This window comes from Leopardus geoffroyi, chromosome E2, assembly GCF_018350155.1.
Source record: "Leopardus geoffroyi isolate Oge1 chromosome E2, O.geoffroyi_Oge1_pat1.0, whole genome shotgun sequence".
In the NCBI taxonomy this organism is placed as follows: Eukaryota; Metazoa; Chordata; class Mammalia; order Carnivora; family Felidae; genus Leopardus; species Leopardus geoffroyi.
Genome location: NC_059335.1, coordinates 58,893,097 through 58,904,166, shown reverse-complemented (window position 1 = coordinate 58,904,166; position 11,070 = coordinate 58,893,097). Strand labels below are relative to the sequence as shown.

Sequence of the window (11,070 nt, the reverse complement as noted above, 5' to 3'; positions counted from 1 at the left end):
AGGTGAAATTTAAGGATTGATTTCAGTGGAGCTGAGACGTCTCCTTTCAGACTCAATGTGCCTGCCCTACTGCCCACATCCCGGATGCCCAGCTCATGGATGAACATGTCCCCTTTAAAAAAAAATAAGGGGGGGGGGAATGCTCTTTCTCAGTAGGGCTCAACCCTTTCAGGTGTTGGACTAGTTCGTACTAGAGTGTGACTGACTGATGCCAGAGCCTTGTTTTCAGAGATCTGCGGGCTAGACATACAGAGAATGAAGTTCTGAAGAGTAACAAGAAGGCGAGGGGGGGCGGCTGGAGAGGCAGGGCGGGAGAAAAAGCGAATGCGGTCATTGTAACGTCGTGTGTTCCCCTGTTTGGCGCAAAGGCGTTTCTGCAGGAAGAAAATCCAACGTCTAAAAGCATCGCGCGGAGGGAAAGAAAATAAGGGTGAATGCCGTGGCCTAATTTGGGTCTATATCAATTAAATTATGCTGTAGCCACTTCTGCCTTGTGGACCGGCGACATCTTGAGTCAACAGGGACATCCTGGAGGCTGGGCCAGGCCTCCTGCCTCCCGGGAGCCCCAGCACCCAGCAGGGCTGTGGTCACAACGCCCGAGGCTCTCACTTCAACAGGTTTGGGACAGTGGCTCTCGTTTCCTTGGGCAGCTAGAGAAAACGTCTGTAGGAGGGTCTTTGAGGAAGATTTTGAGGAACTATCGATCTGTCTATAGTTTGAGAAAGTACTTTCTTTTGAAAGTCAGGTGTCTCACCAGCTTCACGTGTCCTTTGTGAGTTTCCACGGGCTGGAGAAAACAGCTCAGCTACCCTCTCTGCCGCTGTCCTGCTCTGCGACCCTCAGCAAGTTCCTTAGCCTTCTGTGTCTCCGTGAGCTTGACTGGAACAAAGATGGAAATTAGCCACGTGCTTCTGGCATCGTCTGGCGCTGGAGATGCTGTTCACGGGAGGGACCAGCGCGGTTCCCGGGCAGGGCTGGGAACCCTCGGACCCTCAGGCGGTGGTGAGCCCGCCGCCCCCCGGCCCTCACCATCTACAGGAGCACCCAAACACCAGAGGCAGGACCATCTCTTGAGAGAAAGAGACGAGCCGGTTCAAGGAGGTGTGGGGTGGGGCTGGACCCATGTGTGGAAAGCCGCATTTGCAGCCCAGAGACCCGGGGTTTAAATAGATGTGCCAGTCCACAGGTGCGTAAGCGGCTGGTAACTATGTGCAAAGTACTTTTTTATTTTTAAGACAGAAGCAACATGAACTCCTCCTTCCTACCTATGATATTGGCAGACTGATAGATTGGCAGAGGGTCAGGTGATACGCCGTGTGAGGCAGGAATGGGACCCACGTGAAGCTTGTCGGTGGCCGGAAACTCGGTCACTGCTTGCTGAGACACATCTGTGTTCTGCGTGTGGGCACCTTCTGCTCACCTGGGAGCTTACCCAGGGAGATTCGAGGTGCGGTGCTGTTGATAGTGCTGTGAAATCACTTATCGCTGAGCTAGAAGCAAAAGCAGGCCAGCAGCCGCATGTCGGGTCCGTCCCCTCTTTGTCTCCTAGGACGCACGGGTCTCTATGGGTATAATTTGCACAGACAGACGTTGAATGAAATTTGACCAAAGCGTTATTTCTCGGTGATGAGGTTTGGGGTGGGGCAATTATTCCTCTCTGCTTCCTCCTTTGATGATTTTCTTCCGGAAATTTTCAACCTGAAATTTTAAGTTGTTTCAAAAGAGTACGTATGTCCTAATTTTGCAAATAAGGGTGAAACGCGTAGCTGAGCCCTGCAGAAACCGTGAGCCGTGCCACGGGGGCCGGATCCACCTCACGAGAAGACATTCCAGGACAGGGAACTTTCAAGGACGACAGAAGACAGCTGACGGACGGCAGAGCCCCGCGGCCTATCTGGGCCGATGGGGTGATAGCCGCTCATGGGGCCTGGCTGGTTTCAGACCCAGGGCTGGTTACAGACCCCGCAGGCCCCAGGCTCTCTCTCTGAAGTAAACAGGAAGCAGAGCCCGGCCAGGCGCTGGTGGAGGACCTGTCTTCCCGGCTGCGAGCAGAGATCGGCCCCCGCTCCACGCCGACCAAAATCCCCAGGAAACAGCAGGGTGGATGCTGGACACACGCTGCCCGCAGTGGACTCCGTGATGCCCAGCGTCCGCGTCCGCACGGCACCTGCCCGTGCACGCAGGCGCCCCCTCATGTGGGACCGTCGAGATCTGCCGGGGATCCTCGCCACGAAGGGGACAGCTCGCCCAGGCCACACGCAGCCTGTTTGCAAGCCCACGTATTTGCGAGACGAGCAGCTCGAGGGGCTGTTTTGTGACAAAAGACACAAAAACATGGACGCGTGACTAAAGTGCCTTGAAAGAGGGTTTATCAGAAGTTTTCCCTTTTTGCTATTGTTTTTGCCACGCTTTTGTGTGTGTGTAAAGAAACAGTTTTAAGCGATTTTAAAGGTGTGGGTGTGGCAACTCTCCCTCTAATGGCAGCAATAAATGCCAGTTAGCCAGGACCCAGGGGTGCTGTCAGTGCTTTGCATCTATTAACTCACACCCTTCTCCCCACCATAGGTCCTCCCCATTTTGCAGACCAGGAAACCAACCGAGGCACGCAGAGAGGTTGAGTAACTTGCCCAAGGTCACACAGCTGTCAAGAGGCAGCTCCATAATCTGTGTGTGTGATCCCTTTGTCACAGGTCTGCAGCCGGAGATGTGACACTGAGAGTCACGAGCGCCTGTAGGCTGCTCCCTGTCGGGCTCTGCCGGGACATCTGTGTCCTCGTGTCTGAATAGCCCGCTTTGTGCGGCTAAGTCCCAGTCCCCTCCCGTTTCACCAGCGAAGGAGATGTCAAGTGACCCAACCAGGATCACAGACCCAGTGAGCGGGGGGGCCCGTGTCACACCAGGTCCGTGTGAACAACGTCTGTGTCTCTCCACGCCTGCTCGTCATCCCCATTCAGTGAAATGTGGAGAAACAAAGGAGCATCCCTGCGTCCAATCGTTGTCTGATGTCGATTCCGTGACGTTTCGAGTCTTTGGAGATGATACACTTACAGGGAGGGAAAAAAAAATGTCCTTGGAGGAAAACACAGCGACCAACTCAGCTTTCCTCGCAGGAAGAGCCCGTTGCAAAGTCCCTGCATGAGAATGACGTGGCAGTCTAGAGGCTCTGACCGTCTTTGCCCCACAGAAACGCTCGCCCCAGGGGGCTCCTCCCTTCCATTTGCACGACTCCGAGGAGAGAACTGATCCGGGGATGTGTCCTGCGTGCCTCCCCGGCCGCCCTGGGAAAACGTGCCGGGACCCGCGGCCCCTGGGTGGAGAAGTGTTGGTTGCTGGAGCTTCTCCGGCCACCCAACGGGCTGCTGGTCGTGGTGAGCCTCGTCCCCGCCCTGCTGCGTGCGTCCTGCTCACAATGCAGCCAGTGAAACTGGTTTCTGTGGGGCCGGACCCCTCTCCCGCGCTCTCTCCCCCTCCCTCCCGTGCGCCGAGAGCCTCTGGATTGCATTAGCTTCATAAATAACACGTCTGTTGTCAGATTTTCCCCTGGTGAGGAAAGGGCAGCTGGGGAAGCCGGTGGGTCACGACCTTCATGTTTCGCAGCGGGAGTCAAAACGCCTCCCATGCCAGGTCGGGAGCGGAGGGTCTGTGTTATGCTTGCGCTGGGCCCTGACAGGCACATGTGATTCCCGCGCTGGGGGGACCTGGGGTTTGTTTCACGGCCTGCTCGGCACCGAACATCTGCTGGGAAGTGGGAACGACCCCCCCCACCCACCCCCACCCCCACCCCCACCCCCGCCGAACCTTCCAGGCTTGGAGCTCTAGCTCCGGCACCCAGCCAGGGAAGGGTCGCGGTTTCTTGATGCCCAGGTTCAGCAGCGGTGAACGAAGGGCATGGCGGTCCCGAGCCCGGTCACCTGAGGGCTCTGTAAACCGAGGCTCCGGGCCCAGAGTCGGCGCTCGGCGAGTGGCAAGTGTCGCTGTGCCCTTGATCCCGAAGGCACGGGGACTTTCCTCTCTGGAGGCTGTGTTTCCTCCTTCTCCGCCCCAGGCCCTGCTTTGGGCAGGCTCGCAGCTCCCAGAGCGCGTGCTTCCGGCTTCGGGTCCGAACCCTCATCTGCTTCCGCGGGCGCCGGGGACAAGGCCTGACCCTCAGTTTAATGCCCGCGTCCTCACTGCCTATCTCTCCAGCGTTTAAGTGACTCTGCATTACCTCTTAGTGGTCTCATAAGAAAAGGAAAACTTGGGAGATGGGGGAACCTGGGGAATGGGAAGATGATACACCCGTTTTGTATCAGGCACCTGTTTCGACTTTTAGAATTCCGTCTTCGCCGTCCTCCTGCTGACGGGGGTTTTAGACCCCTCTCCCGGACGAGTGCAGGGAGATTCGTGACTTGCCTTGGTCACCCCTCGCGTGGGATGCAGCCTGGACCCCAGCCCCAAGGGAAGGTCAAGCCAGCTTGGGCACTGGGATGAAAGCCGTCACCCTCCCACGGGTCCTGAAAGTATATTCCGGTGAATTCTCTCCCCTCCGGCCAGGTCTTCCCTCTATCACGTAATACGGTCTGTTCCCTCTGTGTGACTTTGTAAAGCACAGCCCTGCCCATTTTAGCAAGAAGTGACCTCAGGGTTCCTCCTCTGTGGGAAGCCTCCCTTACCCTTATGACTATTCACTGATAATTTCACACCATCCCGAGGAGTCGGGACAGGACGGCGTCTTTCCTCCCTGCTCAGGGTGGCAGATCTTCCCCAGCGTGCGTTTATGCCCCGCACGGACTGAACACAGAGGGTCGCCCCGCGGGGACGGGCACTGTGGCCGGCTCTCCGGGTCTCACTGGGGCTTCGTGTGTGACCTCCTGCGGTCCTCAGAGCTCAGTACCCTTATCGTACCCATTGTGCAGATGAGGACACTGAGGACTGGTGCACCGGGGAGCTGGACCTTGAAGGATGACCCGTGGTAATGGAGAACGGATTCTCAGGAGGCAGTTTCTGAGATCTAAATCCAAACAGAGCCCGGGCCCAGGGCTGCTGACCACCAGCCGGGAAGTCGCCTGCCCAGCCTCCCCGCATCCCAGCCCCATTTTCCCCTGTGTTCTCCCTACTCTCTGAGAATCTCATTTCCTTCTCTGCCTCTTGTGTGCTTCCCCCTCCAGATTACGAGGCCTCTGCCCTGATGTTCACCGTTACGTCCTCGAGCCGCACCAAGACCTCTCCTGGCATTAAAAACGCATCGGACCTCAGAAACAGTGGCCTGGGCGGTGGGCGGAGGCCAAGAGAGCAGCAGAGCAGAGTTCAAAGGCGCGGCTCTCGCCCGCTTCTCCCCTGGAGGCCTGCTCCCCGGGGGCCCCCGGCCTGCAGACCCTTCTGTATGGGGGTGCGCCCAGGGCTGCCGTCCGCCCCCCTCCGATCTGCACAGCTACACCCTTGAAGGGAGCTTCAAAGCGTGTCTGCCGATAGATCAAGCCTTCCCTCAGCCATGACAGCCCCCCATCGCTCGCCTCCCCAAATAAACCCGCCTAATGAAGACAGATGGCCCCGGTCAGCCGCCGGCCCCAGGCAAGGCCTGCAGGTGGTGCTCTGAGGTGTCACCGGGATGGAGACTGGCCTCAGCCTGCACTCCCCCCATCGACCTGGGGGCAACACCTCTCCACGATGAGCCTGGTGAGTCTGAGTACATGGGCCCCCTTGCAAGGCGCGTCTGGAGCCTAAACCACCGCCAGCCCCGCCTTGGCCAGCGGGCAGGGGCTTTATTCGCCTGGCCCCCCGTTAGGGAGGTGGCCTGGGATTCGGGGGGGTCAGGGCCTCACCCTGGGGTGTCTGAAAGCGGGGCCCCGACGGGGAAGGGCACCTGCCCGCCTCGTGCCAGCCCACGGAAGTGGGGGAGTCCTCACGGGAGGGGCAGGGTCTCTGCGAACGTGCTGGGGGGGGGGGACAGCCGTTAGCAAGCGCTCCCCAGGGGCGTCCCACTGGGTGGGGCTTTCAGGACACAGCCTCAAGTGTGCCAGGTGGCCTCTGGGTCTGAGGGTCACCTGAAGGGACTGGTCTGCAGAGGTCACTGCCCGCTGGGAGCTGGGTGGGGGCAGGATGGCGGCCGCCTGGTAAAGGGCGGCCAGTGTTCAGGGCACCGGCCTCAGCGGGATGTGGGCCACTTGCTGGGGGACCGTAAGAGTCACACGGGGGCCGGAGGGGTCCGTGAGCCACGGCCCGGGAGGCGGGGTCCACACACCCCGCACACCAGCTGCTGTGAACGCCCCAACTCACAGATGGGGGCGACTGAGGCCTCAAGGCCCAGAGGGCATGTGACCCCGAGACCCTGCCCCCTCGGCTTCTCGCGGCCAATGGTCTCTGTCGCAGGGCCTGACTTGAGGGGGCTCCAGCGGGGGCCCCTGGAAACGCCAGGGTCAGCCATGGGTCTGCAACATCCAGGCGTTTCTAGACGCTTCTCCAAATCTCCTGTGGCGCGGGGGAAAGGCACGGTGAGGCGAGGCCAGCCTTGTGTGCGTGTGGCGTAGGCAGAGGCCGGGCAGGCGGATGCCTGTGTGGTCCAAGGGGGCCTCGTGTGTGTGGTCCGTCACCAGCTCAACGCTGATCATCTGTCCAAAGGCTGCTAACTGCCTGCCGATGAGCACTGTGTTTACTTTAGTCCTGTCTGCGCCCACTGAGCTCCGAGCGCTGTCTCCTTCCAGCTGGACCTGCTCAGGGCAGGGGGGGGGGGAGGGGCACGGTACACAATGGACAGGCTGTAAACGGGGCTCCGGATAAATCGAGACATCCCCCCACGGGCCACATCCCCTCCGTCGTTTCTCCGGCAGCATCCAGCCTCCCGGGGGCCTCCGGCCCCCACCCCAGGTTGGCCCAGACAGACCAGGGTCATGAGTCACCCACGCCGAGTGGGGCCAAAGTGCTGTTCGTGCTCCTGACCACGGACGTAAACACACGCTTGTCTGGCCGGGGCTTGCGTGTGTGTGCACACGTGTGCGTGTGCCCGCGACGGCCACGTATGCGTGCCTGTGTCTGCACGTGTGGGGCGAGGGAAAGACGGATCTGTTGGGAGGTTTGGCCAAGTGTTGGCAGGGGCCTGCCGGCCCCCGGGGTCTACCCGCCGCATGGAGATCCTTAGCGTCCGTCCACCGCTCCGGGGTCTCACGGTGGGGAGGTAAACGCACTGTGCAAATACGTTTCGGAGCCCGCTTTACGACGCGCTCCAGCGGCTGTGCGGGATTCCGTAGAGTCAGTGGACGTGTTCTGATGACTTCCCCTCTTTGCCCCGATTTTACACGTTTCATCGGCAACTTGCTCTTTAGTATTTACTTCCTCTAAATCGTCTCCGATATTATATGCAATGAAGAGGTATGGAAAGGAGACACACACAGGCGCACAAAGAGAATGCCTTTTTTTTTTCCTTTCAACTGTGGACATTCTGGAAGGTCTAGTTTCAGTGGGTGTCAAGCTGGACCTTTGCGTTAAGAAGTTAAGCCTGCACGGGGTTCGATATGACCAGACGCCACGTGCAGAGAGTACTTTCTGAGCCACGTGGCACCTCGGTGGCCACCCACTCGCTCACCGGGTGGCACGAACACAGTCAGAAATCGGGTCCGTGAGCCTCGGGACAAACCGGTCGTCTGGCTTCCAGTCCAGGTCAGTTAGGAAATGCGCAAGTCGAACAGAGACGGGTGACTCCATCACGAGGCTTATGTTACAAGAGAGAGTCAGGATTTACCTAGGAAATCGGCTCCTTCTTACTCTAACCCACGGTGCTAAATGCAAACAGCTTAGCTGGGCTTTTGCTGTTGTTGGTGCAAAGGTAACAGATGCCCGTGTAGAACATTCGATTGCCAAAAAACGTAAAGATGTATTTTTAAAAAAAAATTTCCCCTCCCAATTTCCCGTCCTAAGTAAGTGCGGGCAGCGTTCGGTGGCCCCCCAGCCCTCCCCACCCGAGGCGTCTCTTCATATAAACATTCGCTTTGAAAACGCTATTGGAATCATATTGGACTGCGAGTCTGGAGCCTGATTTTTTTCAGCCTAACGGTAGACGTCACCGGCATCTCTCCAGGTCCACATGCATCATCCTCGATCACTTTGTGGCTGCCCGGGGCTCCTTCACCCTTGGGATGGGTGATGAGGTGTGAGCGTCTAGTTTTCACTCAAGCAGATTGACTCTCCGGGCGGCATTCTTTGATTGGATTTGGGGGCTTGCTCCCAGGCAGGAGGGACTCAGGAAGGATTTAAGAATTCTGTGGGAGAGTTCAGGACTTACGGCCCCTAAAAATGAGGCCCGAGTAACATGCAGACGCCCTGGCTCAGTGTGCCTTTGCACCGTGGGTGGGGAGTGGACACCAGCAGAGAGCAGAGACTGTGGGACAGGCGGGCCCAGGGCACGTGACCGGCCAGCAAGTGCCCCTGAGCGGGGACCTCGGGGCAGGAAGGCCGCCGTGGCCCCTGGATCCTGGGCAGGAGAGGCGGCTGCTGGGGGCTTGTGTGTGTGTGTGTGTGTGTGTGTGTGTGTGTGTGTGTGCACGCGTGTGCATGTGCATCAGCCAGAAAGAAAACAGAAATTCCCTGCAAAGGGAAGGATGTGTCCATCTTGCAGAACCGTCTCAGAACCTTGTAACAGCCCTCCCTCTGCCTCAGCGACACGAGGCGTTGCTCACAGAGATTCCTTCAAGCCAATCGTTTTGTTACTTATCTCAGACACGTGCCGTCTCTCCCCTTTGTCAAGTTCCCCGAGGCCTGGGAGAGTGTTGCCTCCTCCGGGAAGGCTTCCGGGGCTCCCGCTGGTCCAGGGTGGATCCCCGCATGCACTCCTGTCTGCTCAGTCACATCTGCTGCAGGCAGGCCTGTCCCCACTGGGGTCCCTCCCACATCCTGTCCTGTCTGCACCGCCACACTGCAAGCTCGGGGGGTCGGGGGGCACCAGCGTCTCAGGACCTGACCCCGGTCTTTGCACATGTGGACGCACAACACCGCGTGTGGGTGAGCAAACAGACCGTCGCTCTGAGGCCGCAGACCCCCGGGAGCCATGGCTGGTGCTGGGGTTTCTGAGAACACCAGGCTCGGAGGATGAGACTGTCCCCGGGGCAGGGAGCAAGGGGAGGGGAGCGAAACCCTCGCCTCAGGCCCAGAATTGAAGGAGGTGCTGAAAAAACCCAGGCGTCAAGAAGAAAGGTCTAAATGAATGCAAACATAAATCCATGCAGAGTAAAATCTGACATCTGTAAGCAGAGACAGGACACGGGTCTGGCTCAGGGCGAGTAAGGTGGTTCGGGCAGGGGAGGGTCAGGTCCTGTCCTTCCTGCAAAATTCTGCTGTTTTGTTTATCGTGGGGGTTTTGCATTAATTATGAATTTTTTTAATAGAGAGGTACAGTTTATGTCTTGATGGCTGAGCTTCCAGCGCCCCCTGAATCGTGGTGCTAGAGGAAGTGCCTCCCTCACCCCGCCCTGGTCTGGCCCCGTGACACGTCTTGTCCCCGGTCCCCGGTGCCGGAGCTGGGATTCAAGCCCAGGGCTTCTCTGCGAAGCCGTTGGCCCCGAACCGTAACTGCCAGCGGGACCCCAGATGCGCCTGGGCCCCTGGGGCTCCCGGGGAGAGCACATGGAGAGAGGGACGGGCTGAGCTCAGGACCCACAGAAGTCACTCAGTAATTCTCTTTGCTCCGTCCCCCCCCCCCCGCCCCCAGCCCCCAGCCCCCAGTGCCTGTCACAAGGTACACAGAGGTCCCTTACAACCCACCGGGTCGCTTCTGCATCAACGTGGCACGGTCACCCCGGGCGTGGCAGTGGCTGCCCTCGGGGCTCACGCATTAACACTCCGGGAACAGTTTTATGGAAATGAGTCGCGTATTTCATGGGGAATGTACACTTCGCTTACGATGTTGACGACAGAACGTTTTCCTCGTTTTACTTAACGTATGATTTTTTTTTAAACAAAATGTTCCCGGAACCCAGACCCTCAGAATCTGGAGAAGGGAAAGTTTACAGGACACACGGGAAGGGTCATTTATAAATTGATTTCGCTGCTGACCAAACAGTTGGGCCTGTCTTCTTCTTTTTTTTTTCCTTCAGTGAAACGATAACATTCTTAAAGCCAGCCCCTCGCCCTCCGACGTAGAGCTCTGTTTTGCTAAGATCCAGACAGGTCCTGTCAGTGTGGGCTGTCTGCGGTGCTGGCTTCGGGGGCCCGCGGCCTGCCGGCTTTAACGGAGCTGGGCGACCGATTCACTTAAAACAGCAACAACAACGACAACAACAACAACAGTGTAATTATTCGGTGGCACAGGGTAGCTTCCTGAGCAGAGTGTATCTGCCATTAAGACAGACGGGGAGGGGAGCAGGAACAGAGACAGGGAAGGCTTCTGCGTGGCTTCGGGGGCCGGCTTGGGCTTCTCGGAGACTTGGTCCCCTCACCCGGAACGTGGGCGCCCCACACCCTCCTTCCAGGTGGGACGGGCCGTGCACCGCCTCTGGCTCCGGGCTCGGTCCCAGAGGGTCTCCGCTGTGTCGTGTGCTGTCCTCCCTCCCGAGGAACAGATAGTGTCCAGGAGGGAGAGGGCCATCTCAGAGGCGGGAAGGCTCGTGTTGGGCTTGGATGCCGCTGGGGGAGGTGGTGAAACATCCTTTAGAAAAAGCTTTATTTAACATCACATATTGAGCACCTGGGACGCGCCGAGGCCTCCGCGAAGCTGCTCCAGGAAAGCCCGACCGACCGCAGTGGGCTGGACGCCGCGGAGGGACCAGGCGGGACCCGGCCGGTCCTGGGGGAGGGAGGGGAGCCGGCCCGAAACGGCCGGCCTCAGCTTTCAGGGCTTCGATCCCCATGTCGGAGTCTCTCTATTGCAGGGGGGCTGCTGAGCCTCGACTGTTCGGGATTCTTGGGAAACAAATCATGGAAACGGTTTGCAAAGTAAAAAGGAGGGGAAAAGGCACACCCAAGTGCACCACCAAGAGGTACCAGCTTTTCACGTCTCGGTATTTTTGTGTGCAAATTACACGCACGCACACACACGTCAGGGAGGAGCAGTGAGAGCATTAGCTGCTATTACTCCTGTTATTTATTTTCTCTCATCCTTATAAA

The 11,070-nt window shown here is 58.4% G+C and overlaps 2 long non-coding RNA genes across 2 annotated transcripts in view; one reads left to right on the top strand and one right to left on the bottom strand.

Moving 5' to 3' along the window:
* Positions 1–5,388: 5,388 nt before the first annotated feature.
* LOC123577740 lies at positions 5,389–6,181 on the bottom strand. The gene is made up of 3 exons (XR_006702056.1): positions 6,170–6,181; positions 5,910–5,912; positions 5,389–5,571 (listed from the first exon to the last, which is right to left on the bottom strand). It is a non-coding gene; the product is annotated as an uncharacterized LOC123577740 (long non-coding RNA).
* Positions 5,563–11,070, top strand: part of LOC123577738 — a 131,953-nt gene continuing 126,445 nt past the window's right edge. Inside the window, exon 1 of the long non-coding RNA XR_006702054.1 lies at positions 5,563–5,655. This is a non-coding gene — a long non-coding RNA (uncharacterized LOC123577738). The remainder of the gene's footprint in view (positions 5,656–11,070) is intronic.